The sequence below is a fragment of the Tamandua tetradactyla genome, chromosome 19, assembly GCF_023851605.1.
Source record: "Tamandua tetradactyla isolate mTamTet1 chromosome 19, mTamTet1.pri, whole genome shotgun sequence".
In the NCBI taxonomy this organism is placed as follows: domain Eukaryota; kingdom Metazoa; phylum Chordata; class Mammalia; order Pilosa; family Myrmecophagidae; genus Tamandua; species Tamandua tetradactyla.
In genome coordinates, this window is record NC_135345.1 from 25752896 (window position 1) to 25780890 (window position 27995).

Here is a 27995-nt window from a genome sequence, read left to right on the forward strand (position 1 = left end):
CCTTTCTGCAACTTGAGATCCATCTACAAAGCACATTAACTGACCCTCCTTTCTCAATCTGTCCTCTCCCACCTACCCTCCTCATTTCTTCTCTTTACAATTATCCCAAGTCTCCAAATTCTTTTCACTCCACGAGACACAGCCACTAGGCTCTCTCTAGCCTTGAGTTCCCGATTTACTTCCACACCTGCTTTGTATAATTGAACCAAGGTGCTGCCAGTAAAAGGCTTTCTAGATACCATATTTTCTCTCCTTAGAAGGAAGTTGTTATTTTAATAAGCAAGTATTTCATTCCTTTATATATGCAAAGCCCTTAGCACAATGACTAGTACATAGTAAACACTTAACAAATGTGAGCTATTACTATTTCCACTTCTAAATTCTGTGACTCCAAATCAGATTTAATAAGTCACTAAGCAGAATTGATTTCCAAAGGGAAGTGTGGAGACAAAGCACTGCCAATCCCAAAATTCAATTTTAAATATTTATTTATTTTAAAATGAATGACTATTTGTTTTCAACACTCTACAATACTGACATTCCTTTGTTCTTCCTCATGCAAAAACAAAAAAAGTTTTTTTAATTACTTATATGTCAATTCCCTTCACTAATAAATACAATGGAAGAAAACAGAGATGTCTAGGTGCAAGCAGAGAATACTGAACACAGAGAAGAAATTAAATGCACACATACAAAAATGTATCTTGCAAAGAACTATTTGTAAGCAGAGAAATGCAAATTAAAGCCACAAGGAAATACCATTTTATTCTCACTAGACTGGGAAAAATTAGTGTTGGTAAAGATGAGAAGCAGGAGTGACTCACACGTTGCTAGTGGAAGGGTTAACTTAATACCACCACTTTGGCAAACAGTTTTTACAAAATAAAAAATACACCTACCCTTTAACCCATAAATTTCACCCCCACATGTTTATTCTAGAGAAATTCTTGCACAAATGCACTTCAGTCATTCCAAAAATAGGTATATTAACACAATTCAAAAAAGACCAAAAGATCCACTTCTCCCATTGCAACATTTCAGTATATACATACACACACACACACACACACAAACATGTATACACTATATATACTATTACAGAGGATGTTCCCTGCAACACTGTTATATATACTAATATATAATGTATATAATGAATTGTAACATGCAATAATTATCATATTATATATACAAACAACTCTTCAGAGACCTCTTTGTAGTGAAAGCTTTACACATATTTCACTTTATTTTCTTCAGATAAATTCCTAGGCACAGTGTCCCTGAGTCAGAGGATATGTACATTTCTAAAACTCGGATGTATATTGTCAAACTGCTCTTGAGAAAGGAAGAGTATTTTACTTCTTCTAGTATTAAATCAGAGTACCTTACCACGCTCTACCTTCCCCCATCAGAATTCTAGCTATTGTCAATATAATTTGTGTTGCCCATTACATAAATTAAAAGTAATTGTTTATGGTTTTTTAGTTCTTTGATTATTAGTTTGGCTGTTCAATGTCTACAATTTTTCTACAGTTTTGATACTTATAAAAGTTTATAGGATGGCTTCTAAGATTTACTTTTGTCCTTTTGGCTTTGGCGAATCACATGAGAAAGAATTAATATGCTTATGTGCTGACATTGATTCTTAATGCTGTAACTATAAAATAACCGATTTGTGTTACAGCCAGATTTTTTCTTTACAATCTGACACCCTACATTTATTACCGTCATTGGTTAATACCTCTGTTCTTTTAGTATGTTAAGATTAGAATAATATGAATGATAAAAATAAAATAATACTGGTATGTTAGAGTCGTACTGTTTTATGCTTGCATAGCTTTTTCCTGGGAAATCAAAGAATTGCAATAACGTTATTTCAATGAATCATGTTTGTTTACCTGATGATTCAGTGGATTTGAATAGTTCAGATCATTAAGTTCATCCAGAATTGGGGTAAAGTCCTAAGCCAGTATTGCTCATAAATAAAATTTGAATACAACCTAAATAAAACCAGAAACTCCTCTTGGGGATTCCCAGCCAACAAACCTTTTCTTCCTTCTACAGCATGAGATTTTTCTCAGATAAGTATGAGTACAAGTACAAGTGAAGTAAACCTAAGATAATCACCCTAAAATTAAGGCCATGCCTATAATTTAAATAAAAAGACATGCATTTCTTATATATGTAAAAAAAAAAAAAAAAAAGCTGGAGGTAGGTGGTCCTGCGTGTAAGTGAAGCTCCACCATCCTCAAGTCTGAATTTTGTAGGAAAGTAAATAACCGTGGGAATTGCCCAATATGGCTGCTTGAGTTGGAGCAACATCATTCATAGCCCAGCCATCAGAAAGAAGAAAGGACAGAGAGGTGCATGCCACCTCCCTCTAAGAATTAGAATATGGTGACTATATATATATATATATGTTTATATTATATATATTTAATATTTATATATATATTTAAGCCTTCTAGCCACCCCAGCTAGAAGGAAAAATCTAGAGAGGATCTTATGATAGCCCATGACAAACTCTGGGATGTGTCCTGTAACTACTTGTTGAAGAGTGCTTTGAAAACTATTGCTTTTTTTATTTCTTTGCTTTGTATATAGGTTATACTATACAATAAAAAAGTTGAAAAAAAAAAAGAAAGAAATAATACAACCTAAATATTGCATATACCCTCCCCCCTTACATCTCACTAACCAGAACTTTGTTACATGACCACACTTAAATGCAAAGCTGGTTGGGAAATGTGGTTTTCATTCCAGGTAGCCATGTGCCCGGCAAAAGAAGGAGTTCAAATTCTAAAGAAGGGGAAAAATATTGAGGGGCAACAAGTCCTCTCCACCGTGGGATCATTCTAAAAGCATCATTCTGTGACTTGTTTTTTAAAACAAATCTTGTTTCTTTCATTTTTTAACTTTTATTGATTTATTATTCTGTTGTACGGCTGAGTCAGAACTTTTCAAATCTTTTACTGGATATTTAGACTATTTATATCTTCTCACAGTTATGAACAGTATTTCATAAAAAAAAAGAAATGTTCTGATACATCTAACAACATGGATGTATTAAGAAGACATTATGTGGAATGAAATAAACCAGACAGAAAAGAACAAATATTACATGATCTCACTGGTATAAAATAACTAGAATATGCAAGTTCAAACTAATTAAAATATAGGCCACTAGGGGCAGGGGTAAGGAATGAGGCGCTAATGTTTAACGGGCACAGAGTTTCTGTTTGGGGTGATGGAAAAGTAAACCAAATCTTTTTTATTTTTTCAGTAAACTCCATTTCTTAAAAATTAAAAAAAAATTTTATTCATAAAACCAATCAACATACAATATGAACATTCTTTTTTATCACACAGTTGTATATTCATCATCATGATCATTTCTTAGAACATTTGCATCAATTCAGAAAAATAAATAAAAAGAAAACAGAAAAAAATTCATACATACCATACCCCTTACCCCTCCCTTTCATTGATCACTAGCATTTCAATCTACTAAATTTATTCTGACATTTGTTCTCCCTATTATTTATTTATTTTTAATCCATATATTTTACTCATATGTCCATAAGGTAGATAAAAGAAGCATCAGAGAAGAGGTTTTCACAATCACACAGTCACATTGTGAAAGCTATATCATTATACCATCATCTTCAAGAAACATGGCTACTAGAACACAGCTCTACATTTTCAGGCAGTTCCCTCTAGTCTCTCTGTTATGCCTTAACTAACAAGGTGATATCTATTTAATGCATAAGAATAACCTCCAGGATAACCTCTTGACTCTGTTTGAAATCTCTCAGCCACTGACACTTTATTTTGTCTCATTTCTCCCTTCCCCCTTTCGGTTGAGGTTTTCTCAATCCCTTGGTGCTGAGTCCCAGCTCATTCTAGGATTTCTTTCACATTGCCAGGAAGGTCCACACCCCTGGGAGTCATGTCCCATGTAGAGAGGGGGAGGGCAGTGAGTTTGCTTGTCCTGTTGGCTGAGAGAGAGAGAGAGGGGCCACATCTGAGGTACGAAAGAGGTTCTCTTGGGCCTCTAAGGTGACTCCTAGGCCTAATTTTAAGTAAGCTTAGCCTATCTTTTGTGGGGTTGAGTTTCATATGAACAACCCCCAAGATTGGGGGCTCAGCCTATTGCTTTGGTTGTCCCCTGTGAGAATATCAAGAATTCTCCACTTGGGGAAGTTGAATTTTCCCCCTTTCTCATCATTCCCCCAAGGGAACTTTGCATATACTTTTTTATTCACTGCTCAAGTCCTGGGTTTTATCAAGGCATCACTCTGGACAGATCTACAAAATCTCACGCCCTACTCAAGAGTCCATGTACTTACGGTGTTCAATTAAGCTGTCCACATAAATTATATCAGGGAATGCACTAGTCAAAATATAAATTTTGTACCAAATAAATATTTTTTGCTTTAGTTTCACATATAAGTTAAAGGTAAAACAAATCTTAATACATTCTTCCTTTCAGTACATATAGGCCAGTCTTGTTAACAGCTATTATTCCATTGAATGATACACCCTAACTAGCATTATTATTATTGTACATATATTTTTGTATGCTGTGTGGTAAGGTCACATTTTACTCCATGTGAGTACCCCGTTATTGCAGCACCATTTGTTGAATTTTTGTTTGTTTGTTTTTTTCTTTCTTTCTTTGCTTGTTTTTGGGAAGTGCATGGGCTGGGAATTGAGCCCAGGTCTCCCGCATGGCAGGCAAGAATTCTACCACTGAACTACCTTTGCAACTCCTTATTATTATTTTTAATATTATTCTTATAGTCAAAGGAATTGAATACATTATTTTAAAATATTTAAATGTAAAGGCTAAGTTGATAACATAGGAAAGGTAGGAGGAAAGAGGGAAGATGCTGTGATTAGAAGGAGCTAAGGGTGTCATAGTGTTGCCTATGACTTATTCACAGTGAGTAATCTTTGAGGATGAGCATGTCCTAAATATTGCATGGGATGTATTTACCCTAAAAAAATTCATTGTGTATTTGAAATTAGAATTGAACTAAGAGCCCTAGTGGTTTTTGTTTTGTTTTGTTTTGTTTTAAATCTGGCAACCCTAGGTGAGGAGGTCTAGAGTTCAAATCTTGAGCAGGGAAGTCTGTAGAACAATTCCTGCAAGGGGTCAAGAGGCTGCATCAGGAGGGCTGTGAGCTGGGACAAAGACTGAGGACCCTTTTCTTTTTGCATCCACCTGGCTCCTAGGTATTGCTCCAAACCCTCCCTTTGGTTGGAGTCTAGTGTCTTAGGCTGGGGATATGGGCAGAGGGTACTGCTGGCATCCTTGAGGATCATCTGTCATATTCCTGGCCTCTATACCAACCACAGAAAGTCCATCTAGTATAACAGAGAAAGTTTTCGAGGCAGAAAGTCTTGGGTTTGAATCCCATCCATTCTTTTAACAAGCTCTGTGACTTCTGGCAATTTGATTACATCCTCTGAGACTTGGTTTCCCCATTGGTAATATGGGAATAAATGCATCCAACTCAATATTGTTGAGATGATATTGAAAAGCACATAGCAGAGTCTTGACATCTCATAAGCACCCAAGAAATGAGTCTGAACTATGGGGTTTCAGGAATTAATGTAGAGTAATCACTACTGGAATTCAATTTAGTGTCACTGGTAGAAGTGAAAACATTCATCTAAGCATGGGGAGACAGCAAACATAGAGACTGGAAACCTGAGAGACAGGAATTCTAGTTTTTGGTAGCATGGAGTTTGGAACCCTTTAAGGGCAAGTGGTTTCTGTTTTCTGAACTTGTGTTTACCTCTGGGAATGAAACAGAGTCAGTCCAGCCAAACTTTCCTCTCTGTCTCTAAGGGCTCTAACCAACGGCTTTAGTGTCTTTGCCAATTTCCTTGAGAAGGAGCTTGTTAGCAGTTAGGTGAGAGCCATCTTAAAGGCCTACAGAGCAGTTTGGGCTTTTGGCTGCCGGGGGTCCTGACATTACTTGGGTAAGTGGTGTCTCATCCTTTGTTCCACCCCCAATGCCTGACAGGTGGGGTCTGAGAGGAACTCCCTCCAGCTCAACTTTAGATTAGTGTGTGGAAAACACACCAGTGGCGTCTTCCTGAGGGGATAACCTTGACTCAGGAAACAGCAGGCAAGCCGATTTCAGAGAGGGAATGGGGGCATGTCCCAGGGGACTTCTTTTCTTGCCTACTGAACTGAGTGGAGAATGGGCATTTGTAAGGGAAGAGAGCATAAGGTCCTTAGAGCAGTGTCTGATGGCAGGGAGGAGAGAGGTGGAGAAGAGATATGCAAGTATTTGCTATTATCATTGATATTTCCATTTTACAGATGGAGAAATAAGAATGGAGGTAGGTGCAGAACATAACAAGGCCAGTTAACAAGACCTTAACTTGCTTAAGGTCCCACAACAGATATCAATTCGAGATACCAAGTTTAAAGCCCAGACTTTGATCTACTATCCATGCTTTTGGAAACATTATCTACGGACTAGGTCCCAAAGCAGGACCTAGAAAAGAAACTGGCTGACTGTCACTTGAGTAAAATGGGGTGGGGCATTGATGTTTGTAGAGGATTGTGGTGTGGGGGAGCCAGATATCCACTCATGGATGTCAGGAACACACCTGCTAAGCTGGCCCATAAAGCCTGGTGAGGGATGTGCAGGAAGGACACTGTATAACACATGGAGTAAGCTCTGAGAGGTGACCTGGTGCTAGTCTGGACAGTTATGAGAGTTAGGAAAACCTACTTCGACTTGTTAAGCCCTGCAATTCATAACCAACTGTTCTAACTTCCAGCAAAGGGCGGGACAATTAACAAAGAGATATTTGCGCACCTGTTCCATCTGCTTAGCCTGGAAGGTATGATGGGTCTTCTTGATTTAGAGCTGCTCTGTAAATGTGGAATATCTGATGGTCAGAAAGAGGTTGCAAATTCTCTTTGAGAATCTTTTTTGGAACCCTCCAGATGCCCTCATTTTCATGTAAACATGATTTGGCAGATAATATGGTCTCATCTCTTCCTTAGAGCAGATCCTTTAAGAATTTCCACCTGACACTTGGAGCACAGCTTGATTATCACATAGGACCAAAAGTGTATCCTTACCTGTTTCAAATAGTTGGAATTTGAACTTTCATTAATTTAGATTTCCAGAGTATTCTAAAGAAGGCACAGCCTATTCTGCATGCATTTTTCAAATATTCAGAGGATGCTTTGGCTGTGGGTCCCTGTCCTGTTTCCCTTGCCCCTCAGAGAGGGTATTAGTCATAAACCTACTTTCAGAATGTGTTTGTAATACAGATTCATATTGACACATTTAATTAACTTTATCATTGACTGGCTCCAAGCAGATTTGTGAAATCAGTGAAGTTTGTCAGAGTTCTGTGCTGCTCCTTACCCCACCCCTTTCTTTCCAGAGCCTTTACTGAGGACTGTTGTCTCTTGGCTTGGCTGATACCCTAGACCCCAGAGAGTAGCTCCTCTTTGTTTTGTCTTCTAGTTCTTACCCGCGACCCTGCAATGAGTGTACTGTCATCTCTGTTTTACAGGTAAGGAACTGAGGCCCAACATCACCCAGCAAGTTGAGAGGCTGAACTCATAGTCAGGTATACCCAGCCTAAAGCTCTAGCTCTTGCTACTGGCTGTTTGCTTTGCATGGTGACAGTTGGTGAAAGACACATTTTGTCCACTGCACCTGGACTCAGAAGCTCAGCTTCTGCTCCTAACTCATCAGCCAGCTGGCTGGCGAAGATGGGCAAGACCCTGCATTACTCCAGAACTCTGTTTCCCCACTTATAAGTGGACATATCTAACAGTGAATCCAAGGTTCACCAGGGTCTAAAATTCTATGATTCAGTTTCATCTTATTCTATTATGATTGGAATTCTGCTTATTAATCTCCAGTGCTGTGGGTACTGCCTGGTACCTACTAGATACTTAGTGAATGTTTATTGAGTGTTATATTGGTTTCTTAGGGTTGCTGTAACAAATACCCACAAACTGATGGCTTCAAGAGACAGAATTTATTCTCTCACAGTTCTAGAGGCTAGAAGTTCAAAATCAAGGTGTCAGCAGAGCCACGTTCCCTTCAAAAGTTCTAGGGGAGGATCCTTCCTTGCCTTTTCCTACCTTCTGTTGGTTGCTGATCATCTTTGGCATTCTTTGGCATGTAGACATATCAGTCCAATCTCTACCTCTGGCATCACATGGTGACAATGTGTGTTTCTAGTTTTTCTTCTTAGAAGGACACTAGTCTTTGGATTAGGGCGCACCCTAATCCAGTGTGACCTCATCTCAACTAATACATCTACAAAGATCCTATCTCCAGAAATAAGGTCACAGTCTGAGGTTCCAGGTAGACATGAATTTGGGGATGTGGTGGGGGAAGGACACACTATTAAACATGGTAAAAATGTATGTAGGGAAGAAAGCAAGAAGCTCTCTTCCACATCCTGTAAAAGCATAAACACTTTCCTAGTGATTACCCAACATAAAGGGGACGCAGCACAGAATACTTTCCTGCAAATGCCACCTACAGAAAGTTAGCTTTCCTCCTAGGTTTTGTGCCTCCGATCTTACTTACTAAGTGTTTTATGCTTGGCCCTGTTTGGCTTTCTCAATTTGCATTTATCTCGCTTTTCTTCCCTGCTTGGGTTAAATAGACAAAACTCCCTACCAGAAGGCCCCTCTTCAAAAGCCAGTAGGAAAAAATATATGTATGATACTTTAAAAAAAAAACAACTGTGGATATTTCTTTTAGTCTCAAGTATCTTAGAGCAGCTAGAAGTAAAAACCTAAAATCGTGGAATTGTAATCCATACCAAACTCTGAAATCTGTTCTATAACTAATTGATGTGCTGTCCTGTAACTACTTGTTGAAGAGTGCTTTGAAAACTATTGCTTTTTTCTTTCTTTGCTTTATCTTTATGTTATATTATACAATTGAAAAGTTAAAGAAAAATGAAAATAAACAAACAGAACTGTGTTTTTAAAAGTCAAGTTTATTGAGATAATTTGCATACGGTGAAATTCAGTTTTTAGGCACGCAGTTCTGAAGCATCGACAAATGTATACAGTTGTGACACCACCACCAGCACAATCCAAATGTAGAATATTTTCATCATCCCCCAAAGTTCCCTACTGCTCCTTTGTCCTTAATCTTCTCCCCTCTCCACCCACCATGTCCCACTCCATGCCCCTGTCAATCACTGTTCTGATTTTTGCCTCTATAGTTTTGTCTTTTTCAGAGAAGGTATTTTAATTTTTAAATAACAAAGCAATTGTGGTGTTTAGTTTTGTTTTTAAATTATACTTTCACTGTATCTATTAAAAATGTTCGGAAAAAAGCCACTTTTTAGTCTTTTCTTTTAAATTTTGGGAAGTGCATGGTCCAGGAAATTGAACCCGGGTATCCCACATGGCAGGTGAGAATTCTACAACTAAACTATATACCCTTGCACTGCTCAAATGCCAATATCTTATTATTTTTAAAAAAATTTAATGAAAATCCCAATTTTAAAAATTGACAAATATCATGATTTGACATTTCAAATAAGGGAACACAAAAATGGTGATTAAATATGTCAGCAAAATATACAAACTAATAACTAGAGAAATGCAAATTAAAACCACAAGATAATATTTTACACCTACTACATTAACAAGATTTAGGAAGTTTGACAAGTCTCAGTTTAGTAGAGAAATATAAATTTCTGAGAACTCTCCTACATTGATGGTGGAGGGTAAATTGATGAACCGTTTGGAAAAATATTTGGGCATTATCTTATGAAGTGCTGACATCCCAAAATGGTAATATTTATTATTATTATTATTATTACAAAGCAACATAAGCAATTTTAAATTTTATAGTATTTAAGAAAATATTACATTAAGAAAGTAAAAGAAAGCAGATGCAATTAATTTTAACAATATATTGTATTTAACCCAATATATTCACGATATTATCATTTCAACATGTATCCAATATAAAATTCATTTTTAATGAGATCTGTTACATTCATTTTAAAATAAGTCTTTAAAGTTGTGGCAGATTGAGTTATGTACCCAGAAATAAACATATTCTTAATCTTAACCCATTCCTGTGGGTGTGAGCCTCTTAGAAACAGGACCTTGTAAAATGCTGTTTTTAGTTAAGGTGTGGCCAGCTGACCCAGGACAGGTCTTAATTCTATTAGAAGATGCAGAAAAAAGTCACAACAGGGCATAAGAGGCTAGAAGTCCAGGGAACCTGCAGGAAAAAGGAGAGGCCATCACCATATGACAGGAAAGCTGAGGAAACCAAGAACTGCTGCCCTCCAGGATGTGGCCAGCCTGGAGAGGAAGCCAGCCTTCTAGCCATGGATTCCGCAAAAGCCACTATATTAAAATTATAGATTTGCATAGAAAACAGGGGTCTAGATTGTAAGCTTTTATAGCAGACACATTAAGTCCAGAGTTATAATTATTATTTCTGGATTCCGAGAGACTGTTATTTATATATATAAAACTTGATATTTAGAGATAAAAATGAAGCCGATCAGGCTGGGGTTAAAGTAATTCAAAACACAGGGATAAAGAAGACATTGTCTATATTTTAGAACCATACATACTCTTTGAGACCAAAGGAAGAAAGTTTTATTTGGTCTGGAAGCGAAATTTTCTGTAGTACCTAATCTAACTCAACCTATCTGTATAATTCATTTGAACAATTGAAACACAGGGAGCCCAGAATAAGAAAGAGGTCCTTTAATCCTGTATAGATTATTGTAATGTCTGGATGCATCCTAGAGTATATTAAGCAGATAATCAAAAAGTGTTGGCAAAATCCTTTGAGTGATGAAAGAAAAATAGGGAGCCATTAAACCTTACCATCAGGGAATCCCCTGATACTGTGTCAAATATTAGGGACACAGAAATCAATACACCAAGTCCTTGATCATTAGGCTTACTCTTGCGAAGTTTATGTACGTAGCGGAGAAGCTAAGCCTACCTATAGGTATGCCGAGATTACTTCTGAAAGACCTCTATTGTTGCTCAGATGTGCCTCACTCTCTCTAAGCCCAATTCTGCAAGTGAAATCATTGTCTTCCCCCCTACATGGGACATGACATCCAGGGGTGAAGGCCTCCCTGGTGATGTAGGAGATGACTCCCAGAGATGAATCTGGCCCTGTCACTGTGGGATCAACAATTCCATCCTGACCAAAAGGGGGAAAAGAAGTGTAACTAATAAAGTATCAGTGGCAGAGAGAGTTCAAATAGAATCAAGAGGCTACTCTGGAGGTTGCTCTTACAAAAGCTTCAGTTAGACATTCGTACCCATGATAACTTGTCAAACCCCAACCAGGACCATTCCAACCAGTCCTAAAGAATGCCTAGGGCAATATATAAGATTCCACAAGAGTTCCACGCACTGGTGTAACTCTAGATGGGTCCCTGGACCAAATAAGTCCTGAAACCTAGAAGGCCCAACCTCTCCAGAACATCAAGATAGATCCATCTCCCTACCCATATTATTAACAAACCTTTCCAACGTGAAAAAGTTGGAATGGCCATAGCCAAAACACCCCTAAAGAGAGAGATAGAAAGATCAAAGGTGATGGTGGAGTTATACAGAGAAGATAGGATTTAAAAAATGAATATGAATGCTGAATCATTAACTTGATATCTCTTTTGGTCTCCAGTATCTTAGAGTAGCTGGAAGTGAGGACCTAAAACTGTGGAATTGTAACCCATGTCAAACTCTGAAACATGTTCTACAACTAATTGTGGTGTTGTGCTTCGAAATTTATTGTTTTTTTGCATTTAAATCATTTTTCACAAAAAAATTTTAAAAAGTCAATTGTGATGATAAATCTGTAGATTTGCACTTTGTACTCCTCGTTCCCAAGAGGACATAAGTCATCAATAAAGTCTCAGAATGAAAATGAAAAAATCACTGCAGAGAATTATAGGTAGAAAGGAGACTTGTTCAGGGATTCCACTCCCACCCCCCCTTTTTTTTAATTTTCAAATTCTCAAAAAAACCAAACAAACAAAAAACAAACCTAGGACAGTGAGAACCCCTCTATTCTTCACTGGATTTACCAGCATTTTGCCATATTTGCACTCTCTAGCTCTGTATATATATATATATATATATATATATACTTTTGCTTGTTTTGGCTGAACCATTTGAGAGTTTTGCAGACATCATAGATCCCCGAAATACTTTAGCACGCATCTCCTATAACAGAGAATTCCCCCTCATAAGCACAGTTGTTGCACTTAGTAAATTTGACATTGATACAGTGCCATCATGTAATGTATAGTCCATCATTACATTTCTCCATTTGCCCCAATTTTAAAGCCATTTATTTATTTAAATCCAGAATTCAGTGAAGGCTCAAGCATTACACTAACTTTCTTATCTTTTTCATCCCCTCTATTTTTGAATAGTTCCCCCAGCCTAAATATGTATATAACATCAACATTTTTGAGAAGCCCAGGCCAGTTGTTGTAGAATGCTTCTCAATCTGGATTCTTCTAATTATTTGCTTATGATTAGTCTCAGGGTCAGCATTTCTGGTAGGGCAACCACAGAAGGGAGGTGGTGTCCTTCTCAGTGAGTTTTGCATGAGGAGGCACCTGTAAAGGTATTTCTGAATGATTCCTTTGCAAAAGAAAAGCAAGCCCTGAGTTGTTCCTGCTAAAGAGGTATTTAGCTTTTCATGTCTCCTCAGGTGCTACCACACGTGAAATTCTTTAGCAAGGCATTTCTGGTATAGGCTGATGAAGGGTTATTGTTCAGGTTTAATGCTGCTACTTACTTTTTATACTTGTCACCTCAACTTTGCTGCCTCTTAAACTGTGATTTCTTTTCTATTGAATGCTTTGTGGCCTTCTCTCAGACTATAGCTCATAAATGATCTTGTAGCATGATGGGAAAACAAGATTTATAAAAATAAGATGAAGTTTATAAAAATGTGGGTCACAAGCCCATTTTTGGCAAGCCTTCAGGAGCTCTTCACCCTGGTGTGCACATGGCTAACTAACTCCCTGACCCCCTTCAAGTCTAAGGGCTCCTCTGTCAGTGCAGCCAACCCTGACTCTCTCCTGAGAATGTCATCCACCCCCCACCGGTGCACTCAATCCCTCTTGCCCTGCCACTTTACTTTCTCCCTTCTTTTTCATTACTAGTTCTTGTCATCACCAACATCTAATATAATTTATTTATGTGCTTATTGTTGGTGTCCTCCTGATAATATGTGGCCACCCACACACACAGGGCAGGTTTTCGGTGTGTTCCCTGCTTTAGCCCCAGCACCAGAGCTTTGCCTGGCATATAGAAAACTGCAACACATATTTATTGACTAAACAAAGACATAGGTAGATGACTTCTTGTTCAGTGAGTGAACTAGTTGTTTCATCTTTAGAATTAGAGAATCAGGAAAGTCATTGTTTTTGTAGTAGTTAAGGATATCCAAGAGGTAGGCTTGGGGGAGTCATCTGAACTTTGCTTGTTTTTTAGAGGAGACCATTCAGAATCTCAGGATGAAATGGCATACCACGAGGAGAGGTGGCAGTGAGGTGTGGTGGAAAGGGGTCCAGGAAACCTAAACTCGAGCCTCAGCTCCATCACATCCGAACACTGTGGCCTCAGCATTCCCAGGCTCTATTAAACCAGGTTCTCTCCCCTTAGGGTTAGACCTTTTAATTTCAGTAAGATGAATTTAATTTCAGTAAGATGGCCCCAAGAGATAGAAGAGGGTTTCCCCTTGTTTTTATTTTTTTAATCTTTACTGATATACAATTAAAAAAACATACAATCCGCCCATTTAAAGTGAACAATTCGGTGGTTGTTTTTTTTTTTAACATATTCATGGAATGGCACAACCATCACTACAGGTAATTTTGGAATATTTTCATCACCACAAAGAGAAACCATTTTAACATAAATTGGGTAGATGGAAATACTAGTGGTCAGTGAGAGGGAGGGGTAAGGGTATGCTGTGTATGAGGTTTTTTCTCTTTTCTCTTTCTTTTTCTAGAGTGATGCAAATGTTCTAAAAAATGATCATGGTGATGAATACACAACTAAGTGATATAGTGTGAACCATTGATTGTACTCTATGTATGGACTGTATGTGTGTGAAGATTTCTCAATAAAAGTATTTTTTTACAAAAAGAGAAACCCTTTAGCAATCACCCCTTTCTCCCTCAATGCTCCCACCCCCAGCCTTAAGCAACCACTAATCTGCTCTTTGTCTCTGTGGATTTGCCTATTCTGGACATTCTGTATAAATGGAATCATATAATATGCAACCTTTTGTGATTGGCTTCTTTCACTCAGTATAAGGTTTTCAAGGTTCATTCATATTGTAGCATGTAGTAGTACTTCATTCCTTTTCATGGATGAATAATATTCCACCGTGTGGACAGATTACATTGTGTTTATCCATTCGTCTGTGGATGGGCATTTAGATTGCTTCCGCCTTTTGGCAGTTGTGAATTGCACTGCCAGGAACATTCACGTACAAATTACTGTTTGAACTCTTGTTTTCATTTCTTGTGGGTATCTACCTAGGACTGGAATTGCTGGCTCTTATGGTGAGTCTATGCTCAATTTTGGGGGGAACTGCCAAACTGTTTTCTACTTTGGTTGCATGATTTTACATTTACCTTCTGCCACCAATGTAAGAGGGTTCAAATTTCTCCACAACCCTGTCAATATTTGTGATTTTCTTTTTCATTCTTTTTTTAAAAAAGTCTAGCCATTCATGTGGATGTGACATGTCCCTTGCCTTATATTCCTTCACAGCAACTTCACAGCTTCAAACCTTCTCCTTGATAGACTTTCTACCTGGCACAACCTCCTTGATATATAGGGCAGACGACTGAGGAGGGTCTTGCCTTCCTCCCAAGCTAGTGTAGATTCAATGGGTGACTCTTCCCATGGGGCTGGGAGAAGGAGCTCTGACTCCTTAATTGCTTATCATGTGGCAAAAATTGTGGTGTTGTGGTGACATCAGGAAGCAAGGGTTTCCTTATTCTTTAATAGAAACAAACAATTCAAACCAGAGTGGATTCTTTTTTGTGGTGTCCAGGCCTAGAATTGAACCTGGGTCTCCCACGTGGTGGGCAAGATTCTACCCACTGAACCACCCACACACCCATGAGCCAGTGTGAATTCTAACCATAGCAGGGAGCGTGCTGACAGCTCATGTTCTTCACCTCAGCTGCAGTTTATGACCTCTAACTTCTGGGGCACTTAGAGACGGTGGCACACTTTACCGGAAAACAAATGACAATAGACAGAGGCTTTTGCTCTGCCCACATATGCTCTCCTGGAGAAGGAAGAGTCACTGTGGGTGTGGTCAAGGGAATCTAAGGCCATTCTAGAAGACTTTCCTTGGATCTGCCCGTATCTCTTGGGCAAGTTCTTCAACTTCTCCAGATAAGAATTTTTTCCATCTGTAATAGGGTTCCTGTAAGGAACAGAGGTGATAAATGTAAAATGTTGGGCAGACAGTAAGAATTTAATAATAATAATTTCATATCATAGCAGTTGCCATCAATAAGCACCTCCTCTTGTCAAGTACAGGGCTAGACATGACCTGTACTACATCATTTAATGCTCAGGGGAATCCCGTGCCATTTCTATTTTACAAATGTGGAAACTGAACCTTACGAAGAAGATGTTTCTATTTAAGCTCCCTATTTAATAGGGAGGATTCAGACCAAGAGCTGACTGATTTAAGAACCAAATTTTAAGTTCTTAATTACTTTGATGTGTAATTCAAGTGGTACATATATACATATATATTTATCTTTGGGTACATATATCAAATTATGTACCTCAATATGTTCTTTCTTTTTTTTCCACAAAATAAATTTAATACTTTGTGCCTGGGCTAGCAGCATCTTGCACTGTGACATTCCTATACACACATAAGCATTTTATCCAAGTGCAAATGTTTGTTAAAACAATAGATTAATCAATCGATTATAGAAAGGTAAATAGACATTGTAGATTATTTTGCTCCTTGAATCATTTTTGCTGCATAGTAAATTGCAATAACATGCCAATATAACGTTACTGATCTATAGAAAATACTTTGAATTGTGAGGTATGACAACTTGTTTTGAGAGGAAGCTAATACATAAACATGAATATTTTGAGCACTTTTTTTTTAACTGCCATGGATGGGAAAGACAAAAAAAGAAAAATTCAGCATTCAGCAATTAATTTTTTTCTAATTAATAAAAAACTTGTAGTAATTATCAGATATTTCCTAATCTGAGCACTGTTGAATACACAAATATAAAGTAAATATTGAAGTGAAGCTAAGTTTATGGAATTATGGATCAAACCAGTTATTAAAGAAAAAATCTGCAGGTAACTGCTCACTTACTTTACATCAAGTTGGGTTCCTGATTCATACATCCCAACTTTATAATTCAAGACTGCAATTAAATACTTCTAATTCACTTGAATTACCATGGTAATAAGACAATTAGAAGCCTTATATTTTCTTTAAAAAGACATGCTAAATAATTTTTGACATTACTTGTAAGCTCAGATGAAGCACAAACATTCCCTTTCCCCAACTTACATTCAGCTCAAAAAGTTAAGTGGTTAAGAGTTGGTATAGAAAAAGCTATCAATGTCTAACATTTCTACCAGAGTAGATACCAATAAACAAAGGTGACTGCTGTTTAAACATTTAATAGATTAAAAAAATTAACAGGAACCAATTGAGTGAAATTAAAGGGTAAATATACAGCCATTCCAATTTGAATATTTTCAATAAATTATTTCCTACTTTCAAAAATAGTCATTAATAATGCAGTTTTCCTATGTCTTGACACAACAATTTCACTTTAAGTTCTGTGCCCAGATTACACATTGAATTTTTTTTTATTAATTAAAGAAAAAAAAGAAATTAACACAACATTTAGAAATCATTCCATTCTGCATATGCAATCAGTAATTCTTAACATCATCACATAGATGCATGATCATCATTTCTTAGTACATTCGCATCGATTTAGGAAAAGAACTAGCAAAACAACAAAAAAGATATAGAATGTTAATATAGAGAAAAAAATAAAAATAATAATAATAGTAAAAAAAAAGACACAAACAAACAAACAAAAAAAACCCTATAGCTCAGATGCAGCTTCATTCAGTGTTTTAACATGATTACTTTACAATTAGGTATTATTGTGCTGTCCGTTTTTGAGTTTTTGTATCTAGTCCTGTTGCACAGTCTGTATCCCTTCAGCTCCAATTACCCATTGTCTTACCCTGTTTCTAACTCCTGCAGGTCTCTGTTACCAATGACATATTCCAAGTTTATTCTCGAATGTCAGTTCACATCAGTGGGACCATACAGTATTTGTCCTTTAGTTTTTGGCTAGACTCACACAGCATAATGTTCTCTAGGTCCATCCATGTTATTACATGCTTCATAAGTTTATTCTGTCTTAAAGCTGCATAATATTCCATTGTATGTATATACCACAGTTTGTTTAGCCACTCATCTGTTGATGGACATTTTGGCTGTTTCCATCTCTTTGCAATTGTAAATAACGCTGCTATAAACATTGGTGTGCAAATGTCCGTTTGTGTCTTTGCCCTTAAGTCCTTTGAGTAGATACCTAGCAATGGTATTGCTGGGTCATATGGCAATTCTATATTCAGCTTTTTGAGGAACCGCCAAACTGCCTTCCACAGTGGTTGCACCATTTGACATTCCCACCAACAGTGGATAAGTGTGCCTCTTTCTCCGCATCCTCTCCAGCACTTGTCATTTTCTGTTTTGTTGATAATGGCCATTCTGGTGGGTGTGAGATGATATCTCATTGTGGTTTTGATTTGCATTTCTCTAATGGCCAGGGACATTGAGCATCTCTTCATGTGCCTTTTGGCCATTTGTATTTCCTCTTCTGAGAGGTGTCTGTTCAAGTCTTTTTCCCATTTTGTAATTGGGTTGGCTGTCTTTTTGTTGTTGAGTTGGACAATCTCTTTATAAATTCTGGATACTAGACCTTTATCTGATATGTCGTTTCCAAATATTGTCTCCACATTGAATTTTAAGACAGGGTGCTATGTTATATACATGTTATTCAAATATTATGGGAAATAAATCATGTTTGGTTAAATTTATCTTAGTTAATTATCACAAAACATTATTGGAAATAAAGGAATCACAGAAATGGAACCAAAGACAAGGAAGAATAGGATGAGCTAAAAGAAAAAGTTGAATATTGGGTGGAAGTAGATCCAAGAAAAAACAAACTTGCAATGATCCTATGGAAGAAAGAATAAGCTCCATGTTTTGTCCATATTAACATTGTACTCAAGATGATGGCAGTCCTGTTTCTAGTGTTTATGAGAGATTGTTTTTAATGCTGGGCAGGCATTTTAGTGACAACATAAAATTTACAGTGGTTAGAAAAATTAGAACTACCAGATATAAATTAATATCAACAACCAAACCTGTATTTTTGGCCAGATTACTGGAGAGGATATGTGTATTTAAGAAGATAAAAAAAAATCTTGCTGCCTCATTTTTTCTTTTTGTATGCTATATGGTGGGGTCACATTTCATTATTTTTCCATGTGTATATCCCGTTATTGCAGCACCATTCGTTGAATTTTTTTATTTGTTTGTTTGCTTGTTTGTTTGTTTTTGGGAAGAGCGTGGACCAGGAATCAAACCTGGGTCTCCCACATGGCAGGTGAGAATTCTACCACTGAACTACCCTTGCACCCCCACTGCCTCATTTAAAAAAAAATTTTTTATTGAGAAACCTTCACACACATACATTCCATACATGATGTACAATCAGTGGTTCACGATATCATCACACATTTGTGTATTCATCACCATGATCATTTTTTAGAACATCTGCATCACTCCAGATATAGAATTGAAAAGAAAAAAGGAAAAAACTCACACATGCTATGCCTCTGACCCCTACCTCTCATTGACCACTAGTATTTCCATCTACCCAATTTATTTTACACTTTGCCCACCGTATTATTTATTTACTTTTTATCCATACCCTGGATAAAAGGAGCATCAGACAAAAGGTTTTCACAATCACACAGTCACATTGTGAAAGTTATATCTTTATGCAATCATCTTCAAGAATCAAGGCTACTACTGCATATAACACAGGCAATGGCATTCTAATTTATGGATAATTCTGATGCATGTTATTGGCTGATTTCTACAGGTATGAACATTTTAAAAAATATAATGTATTCTGTATTTTAGAACACCAGAATAGCTTTTAGAAATAATATTAGGAAAGCAGCATATTATTTTTCCCTTCTCTGACTTTTTTTATGAATGCTCCAATCGATACATGTTAAAAAAAAAAATCAAGGTTACTGGAACACAACTCTACAGTTTCAGGTACTTCCATATAGCCACTTCAATACACCATAAAAAAAAGGGATATCTATATAATGCATAAGGATAACCACCAGGATAACCTCTCGTCTGTTTGAAATTTCTCAGTCACTGAAACTTTATTTTGTCTCATTTCTCTCTTCCTCCTTTTGGTCAAGAAGGCTTTCTTAATTCCTTGATGCTGGGTCCCAGCACATCCTGGGAGATCTATCCCACATTGCCAGGGAGATTGTGAGTTCACCTGCTGAGTTGACTTAAAGAAAGAGGCCACATCTGGCTGCCTCTTTTTTTTGGGGGGGGGGTGCATGGTCCGGGAATCAAACCAGGGTCTCCCACATGAAAGGAGAGCATTCTACCTCTGAATCACCCATGCACCCTAGGCTGCCTCATTTTTAAAACTTAAATTTGCAATTATGAAGATTCTTTGTAGAATGAAGCATCAGAGATTATTAAATTGCAAGAGAAATCTTTGCTGAGCTGTCCATTAAGTGCTCTGTATACAGGAGAGTGTGTTATCCAGTGCTCTGCTAACTGGAATTTCCCAGCTCGAGTCTTGACTGCACTAGACCATCACACCAAATGACCTAATCACACAACAGGATACTTGACCGCAATAGAATTAATGCTGTACTGTTTTCAGGATGGTAAAATAGGGGAAGGGAAAGGGAATGGGAGGAAAAGTATCACCGAGGTAAACAAAAATTAACTGTTAGTTAATGGAATATTTTAATCCATTCTCACTCTCTGACTATGCTAGATATAATAGCTTTTACATAGGAAAGCAAAGCAAGTAACTTGGTATAATAGGTTGGTTATGTTGCACAGTACCTCTTGGTACCAAGGGAATGTAGAGAAATCATTTCCATCAGTAAAGCGCTCCAAGAGAGGTCTGAGAAAAACAAAACACAGAGGAGTTTTGTTTGTACTTCTCTAAAGTCATCAAATATAAAAAGTTTAAAATATTCCCACCATATACTTAAAGTAGCAAATGTTTTTCATAGAAAAATTTTTGTTCATATAATTAAAAACATGAAAAACCAAGGATTCATAAAGTGACTTTACTAATGCAAATTATGGGGGAAATTTGGTTTAACTCGATTTAAAGAACTTATTAAAAGCGAATTTAAAACAATAACATCTCCCACAAATCACTTTCTCCAATAAACGCATTTCCAGAAAAAGAGCTTCTATCAGGGCTGGAACAATTTCAATGAATCATTAAGACAACATAAGATGAACATGTTTCAAATAGCTTAGTGAGGTCTCTCCAAACCTTAATATTTTTTATTTAAATTAATTATGTTTTAAGTAACAGAGAAATGACAGAAAAAAGATTAATCTTAATTTTCATTGTTCAGTATACTAATTTTGGAGGTCATGAGGATTTATCTTTTTATTTTTTAAATGATACAAGGCACTTTTCTTCTTTGAGCTTCATTCAGGGGAAAAAACAATAGTGTTACACTGGCATATTATATTCTATTTAGAACCATTTCGGACAAAATAAAAGCAAAGAAATAGCTCCTCAAAACAGATGAAAGTAATGCAAAAAAGGGAAGTCACTTGACGCTTTTAATACTATCCTTTTTTGCAAGAATTTTATACACATTTTCCTTTGTTCATTAAACTTTTTTTAATGGAATAAACAAATTAGGAAGGTAACAGGAAAGGAAGCAACAACTGGATCACATTAAAGTAAGGAAATTGGCTAATGGCATGATTTAAAGACTATTAATGAAAGCTCAAGAAGAGCTTAGAAAAATAAAAGGACAATTAATGTATCGAGTTATACTAAAAAAGAGCAATGTGGCAGATTCTTGCATTTTGTTAATGTTTCTGTAAGAGGCTGTTCTAGTTTGCTAGCTGCCAGAATGCAATATACCAAAAATAGAATGGCTTTTAAAAAGGGAAATTTAAAAAATTGCTAGTTTACAGTTCTAAGGCTGAGAAAACCTCCAAATTAAAGCAAGTCTATAAAAATGTCCAAACTAAGGCACCATCAAGAGGTTACCTTCACTCAAGAAAAGCTGGTGAGTTCAGCATTTCTGTCTCAATTGGGAAGGCACATGGCAAACATGGCAACACTCGGCCAGTTTTGTCTCCCAAAGGTCTCTCGGCCTCGTGGGAAACATGGTGACAGTCTGCTCGCTTTCTCTCCCAAAGGTCTCTTGGCCTTGTGGCTCTGCTCTGCTCGGCTCTGGTGTGGCTCTCTTGTGGCTCGGTCGTGATTCTCCATTCTCCCAGAATCTCCTCTGAGATTCCTGTACACTAACCAAGACCCACATAGAATGGGTGGAGACGCATCTCCATCTAATCAAGTTTAATACCCACAATTAATCGAGTCACATCCTTTGGTGATAACCTAATCAAGTTTCCAACCTATACGACTGAATAGGGATTAGAAGAAATGGTTGCTCCCACAAGACTGATTGGGATTAAAACAGCTTTTCTAGGGTGCACAAATCCTTTCAAACCAGCACAGAGGCTCCATCATGAAACTGAACTGTAAAATTTTTTAAAATGTAATATATATAATACAAAATTAATTTTTAGCCAGCTTTAGTCAAGTTTTTTTGTTATAAATTACCCAAATTTTATAAACAAATCTCCCCCAACTCGCATTTTGTTTAAAAGTAATAACAATATTATGGAAACAAATTTCAAGTATGAAGAGTGCATTATTGCAATAATGCACTGTTTGCAAGCCCAAAATTCTTGGTTTATAATAAAACTGTAAAGTGGAAAAAAAAAAAAGAGTAAAGCCATCAGTGCCATCTATTGCAGAAGTCCAACAGATTCTTAAAATGTTGCTCAACAAGTAGCAGAAAAACATGTCTGGAAGCCACATATAATGAAAAGAAACTACTTTTTTTTTTTTTTTTTTTACCATTTTACATTATTGTCTCTAGTATTTTTCCTTCCCAAAGTTGCATGTTCTATAATGTTGCTCCTGAGTCAGCCATTCTGTGTAGTCACCACTTGCACATTTCCAAAATCATAATCTTCTTCATGTGTTCTCTTTCTATCTGCAGTGGTGATGTCATCTGTATTGTTAATTTTGTAGGTAGATGGCTTCATATTCCTGAAGGTGATGGATGAATCCAGTTTAGGATTAATACAAAATCTTCTTTCTAGATCATAATTAAGCAAATGCATCTCTATATTTCATTTCAAATGTTTCCATAACGTATGCAATATCAAAGGTAGAACTCTTAGAGAACCCTACATTTCCATGGAGAAGAACTTTTCCTCTAGTTTGTAAGTTGCTATCAATAAATTCATTAGTCATGGGGAGAAAAAAGTATATTATTGTGCCAGTTTGACTCTTGTGTATCCAGAAAAGTCACGTCTTTTAATCCTCATTCAGTATTGCTGCGTGGGATCTTTTTTATTGTTCCCATGACCTATGACCCACCCAATTGTGGGTGGTAACTTCTGATTAGATGGTTTTCATGGAGATGCGTCTCCACCCATTCAAGGGAGGGTGGCTTACTGAAGTCCTTTAAAAAGGAACCATTTTGGAAAAAGCTTCAGAGTCTGCATGGCCAGAGACCTTTGGCGATGAAGAAGGAAAGCACTCCCTAGGGAACTTCATGAAACAAGAAGCCAGAAGAGAAAGCTAGCAGAAGTCACCGTGCTCCCTTCCAGCTGAGAGAGAAACCCTGAACTTCACTGGCCTTCTTTGAGTAAAGGTGACCTTTTGTTGGTGCCTTAATTTGGACATTTTCTTAATCTTGCCTTAATTTGGACATTTTCATAGCCTTACAAGTGTAAACTTGCAACTTAATAAATTCCCCTCTTTAAAAGCCATTCTGTTTCTAGAGTATTGTATTCTGGCAGCTAGTAAACTGGAACATTTGTCAACTGGATTATCTGCAATATCCAAGAATAAAATATCTAAATTATTGCTGAAAGCTTGGTTTAATTAAGTTTGTTTCGGTATTTTGTCTTATGCATATTAAATGGGTTATTCCATGTTTCCCATAGTATAGGTAGGTTGTTTTTCACAGCACAAGAATATAGGCCCAAAAGCAATCCAGGTAAAATTTCCTGGATCTCTCGTCTCATTCTTCGGCATCTTCTTTGCACTGTGGGAGGGCGGGAACTCCAGCTTCACGTTCTCCATGGTCCCTGCCCTGGGGCCGGTGGGTGGGTTGGGAGGGCAAGTTACTTACTGACCAACCTCAAAGCTGGCAGTGGCAGTACAAGGGGGAATCGATGGAATGGTGGACTGGCGGGACTTATAACTAACACAGGCAGTCTAAAGGATCCCGGTGGCAGCGACAGCAAGGAAGTGGAGGGTTGGATGGTTGGGACTCAGCTGCCATGCCACCACCTCCCATCCCCAGTGTCCGACCTCAGTCCACCCAGGCTCCAGCATAAGCACAAACCCTACAACTCTCGACCCTCCCCCAACAGGTTCTTAATCTGTGTTCCTTTGGGTGTGAACTTATATGTAAATATGATCTTTTTTGTTCTGCAATTTTATTGAAATATTCACACGCCATTAATCTATTATAATATACTATCAGTGGTTCACAGTATCATCACACAGTAATGCATTCATCACCACAATCAATTTTAGATCATTTTCATTACTCAAAAAAAAAAACCACACACAATAAAAATAAGAAAGAGAGCAGGCCACGGTGGCTCAGCAGGTAAGAGTGCTTGCCTGCCATGCCCGAGGACCCGGGTTCGATTCCCGGTGCCTGCCCATGAAGAAAAATAAATAAATAAATAAATAAATCCCCTTTTAAAAAAAAAATAATAAGAAAGAAAACTCAAAACATCCCATACTTCTTATTCACCCCCCATTATTGATCCCTAGTATTGGTGTGGTACATTAGTTATTGTTGATGAAAGAATATTAAGATATTACTGCTAACTCTAGTCCATGTTCATTAACTTCTTGTAATAGCATCATACATTTTTTCTAGTTCATGAAATAACTTTTATTATATTTGTACTCTTAATCTCAGTCATCATCCACCATAAGATTCATTGCGTTATGCATTCGCATATTTTAACCTACAGCTTTCCTCCCGATAACATACATGACTCTAAACATCCCCTTTCTACCATTATTCTCACAATAACGTGCTACCAGTTTCAAATGTTTTTCAACCTTGTTAAAAACGCTACACATATTAAGCAACCATTCCCCATTTTCTAGCCTCATTCTTTGTCTTGGAAACCTACATTCTAGATTTTATGTTTTATGAACTTACATATCATAATTCGTTCATATTAGTGAGATCATACAATGTTTGTTCTTTTGTGTCTGACTAATTTCACTCAACATAATGTCCTCAAAGTTCATTCATATTGTTGAGTGCTTCAGTACTTCATTCCTTCTTACTGCTGAATAATATTTCATCATATGTAAATACCACATTTTGTTTATCCATCCATCTGTTGATGGACACTTGGATTCTTTTCATTATTTGGCAATTGTGAATAATGCCACCATAAACTTTGGTGTGCAGGTGTCTGTTTTGCATCCTTGCTTTCAGATCTTCTGGGTGTACATTGAGTAGTGGGATTGCCAGATTGTAAATCAACTCTATATTTAGCTTTCTGAGGAACCACCAAACTGTCTTCCATAGCAGCTGTACCATTTTACATTCCCACTAGCAGTGAATAAGTGTTCTTATTTCTCCATATCCTCTCTGACACTTGTAGCTTTCTGTTTGTTTAATAGTGGCCATTCTAGTAGGTGTGAAATGATATCTCTTTGTGGTTTTGATTTGCATTCCCATAATAGCCAGTGAAGATGAGCATCTTTTCATGTGCTGTTTAGCCATTTGTATTTCCTCTTTGAGAAAATGTCTGTTCAGGCCTTTTGCCCATATTTAATGGATTGTCTTTTCATTGTTGAGTTGTAGAATTTCTTTATATATTCTGGATATCAAATCCTTATCGGATATATGATTTCCAAATATTTTCTTCCATTAGGTCAATTGCCTTTTCATCTTTTGACAAAGTCCTTTGAGAAACAGAAGTATTCAGTTTTGAGGAAGTCCCATTTATCTATTTGTTCTTTTGTGGCTTGTGCTTTGGGTGTAAGGTCTAAGAATCTACGGCCTATCACTATATCTTGAAAATGTTTCCTTACATTTTCTTCTAAGAGTTTTACAGTACTGGCTCTTATATTTAGATCTTTGATCCATTTTGAATTAATTTTTGTGTATGGTGTGAGATAAGGGTCCTCTTTCATCCTTTTGGGTATGGATATCCAGTGCTCCCAACACTATTTGCTGAAGGGACTTCTGTTTCAATTGAGTGGACTTGGGAGCCTTGAAAAAAATCAATTGACCATGGGATGCACTATATATTCTCTTTGTTTCATTTTCTTGAGTGATACAAATAGTTCTAAAAATGAACATGGTGATGAATACACAACTATGTGATGCTATTTTGAGCCATTGATTATATACTTTGGATGGACTATATGTGTGTGAAGATATCTCAATAAAAATAATTTTTTTAAAAAGTCAATTGATCATAGATCTGAGGGTCTATTTCTGAACTCTGAGTTGGATTCCATTGATCAATATGTTTATCTTCATGCCAGTACCATGCCATTTTGACCACCGTTTGTCTTTGCAATATGTTTTTTTAATTTTTTTGTCTTTGTTTTATCACCATCTACCCATATACTGGATATAAGGCGTGTCAGTCACAAAGTTTTTATAATCACATGGTCATGCAATAACAATATGTAGTTATACAATCATTATCAAAGATCAAGGCTACTAGATTGCAGTTCAACAATTTCAGGCATTTCCTTATAGCTATTCTAATACACTAGAAACTAAAAATAACTATCTAAATAATGTGTCAGAGGTTATAATCATTTGTTAAATCCTAACTTCTTAGTTACACCTCCTCCCTCTCATTTGTTTATTCTCTCAATCTTCTGGGATATTTTGGCAATGACCCTTTTAACTTCTTCATGCTTGAAAGGAGTGTTAACTTTATGAGTTAGAGGAATGAAACAGGTTGATGTTCTTGGACAGACTGGAGCCTCTGGGTTTCAGGGCTTATCTGGCATAGAAACAATCTGAAGGCCTTAAGTTTCTGTAAAAATAAACTTACAAAGAAAATTTTTATGGGGTCTTAGTTAGAGCCTAGGGTATTCTTTAGGGTTTTCAGGAATGCAGTTGGTTAGGGCTTGGCATACTGTGGCAATTTTTCAATATCTGGCTGAGGCTTGCATCAGAGTAACCTCCAGAAAAACCTCTCAACTCTTTTTGAAATCTTTTAGCCATTAAAAATTAATTTTGTTTCATTTCTTTTCTTTCTTTTGTTCAAGAATGTAATATGCTTTGTGAAAGAGGCTAAACTAAAAGAGCACTTACTGTATGATTTCATTTATATCAAATTGGTTCTATAAAATGTAGCCTATAGTAACAGAAAACAGATAAGTGACTGCCTGGGTACCAAGTGTGGAGAGAGGGATGGTTATAAAGGGGCACAAGGAAACTTTTGGGGGTGATGAATATGTTCATAATTTGATTGTGATGATGGTTTCAGAGATGTATCTATAAGTCAAATTTCACCATATCACACCTTTTAAATAGGTGCAGTTTATCGTATGTCAGTTATGCTTCGATAAAGCTAGAAAATGCAAAAAGTGAATTTTATGCATTGATCAAGAACAACCCTGCTAGTGTCCCACAGGCAGTTAAACTGATCATTTTTATTCTCATTTTCCTTTTCTCTACCACAGAACTAATCAGGTGGGCACTCACTGAATTGGCTCTATGAAATGCATTTATGCTTATCAAAATATACCTTAAATTTTTATTTTGGAAGCAAAGTTACTATAACTATGTTCCATGACCTTTGGCTGTTATAACCAGCCTTCTCCATCTTCACCTTCCCCAGAAGAACCACCTTGCATTTTTGGCATTCATTCAACAAGCATTTGTTTTACTATTTTATGATTCCTCTTTAATTTCCTCTGATCTCTTCAGAATTCTGATTTTGTCTTCCAAGCTGCTTAGCACCCACCTTCCAAATCCTATTCTACTTCTCTATAAGTTTACCTTAAAATCTAAAAAGAAGTGTAACTTAAAGTATCAGTGGTTGAGAGAGTTCAAATAGAGTTGAGAGGCTACCCTGGAGGTCACTCTTACGCATGCTTCAGTTAGACATTGCTACCTATCATAACTTGCCAAACCCCAACCAAAACCATTCCAACCAATCCTAAAGAATACCTAGGGCAATATATAAGATTCACAAAGGTTCCATGCACTAGGGTAACTTTCCTGAAACCTACAACCTCCAGATGGGTTCCTGGACTAGATAAGTCCTGACACCTAGAGGGCTCAGCCTCTCCAGAACATCAGCTAGTTCCATCTCCCTACCCTATATTATTGACAGCCCCTTCCAACATGAAAAAGTTAGAATGGTCATAGTCTAAATACCCCTAAAGAGTGGGATGGAAAGATCAAAGGTGATGATGGAGTTATACAGATAAGGTAGGGTTTAGCAAACAAATGTGATTGCTGAATCGGTAAATTGATATATTTTTTAGTCATCAGTATCTTAGAGCAGCTAGAAGTAAAAATTTTAAATTGT

General features: G+C 36.9%; 1 pseudogene; it reads right to left on the reverse strand.

Moving 5' to 3' along the window:
• Positions 1–22361: 22361 nt before the first annotated feature.
• LOC143663523 (serine/threonine/tyrosine-interacting protein-like) lies at positions 22362–23532 on the reverse strand (annotated as a pseudogene).
• Between the last annotated feature and the right edge of the window lie 4463 nt (positions 23533–27995).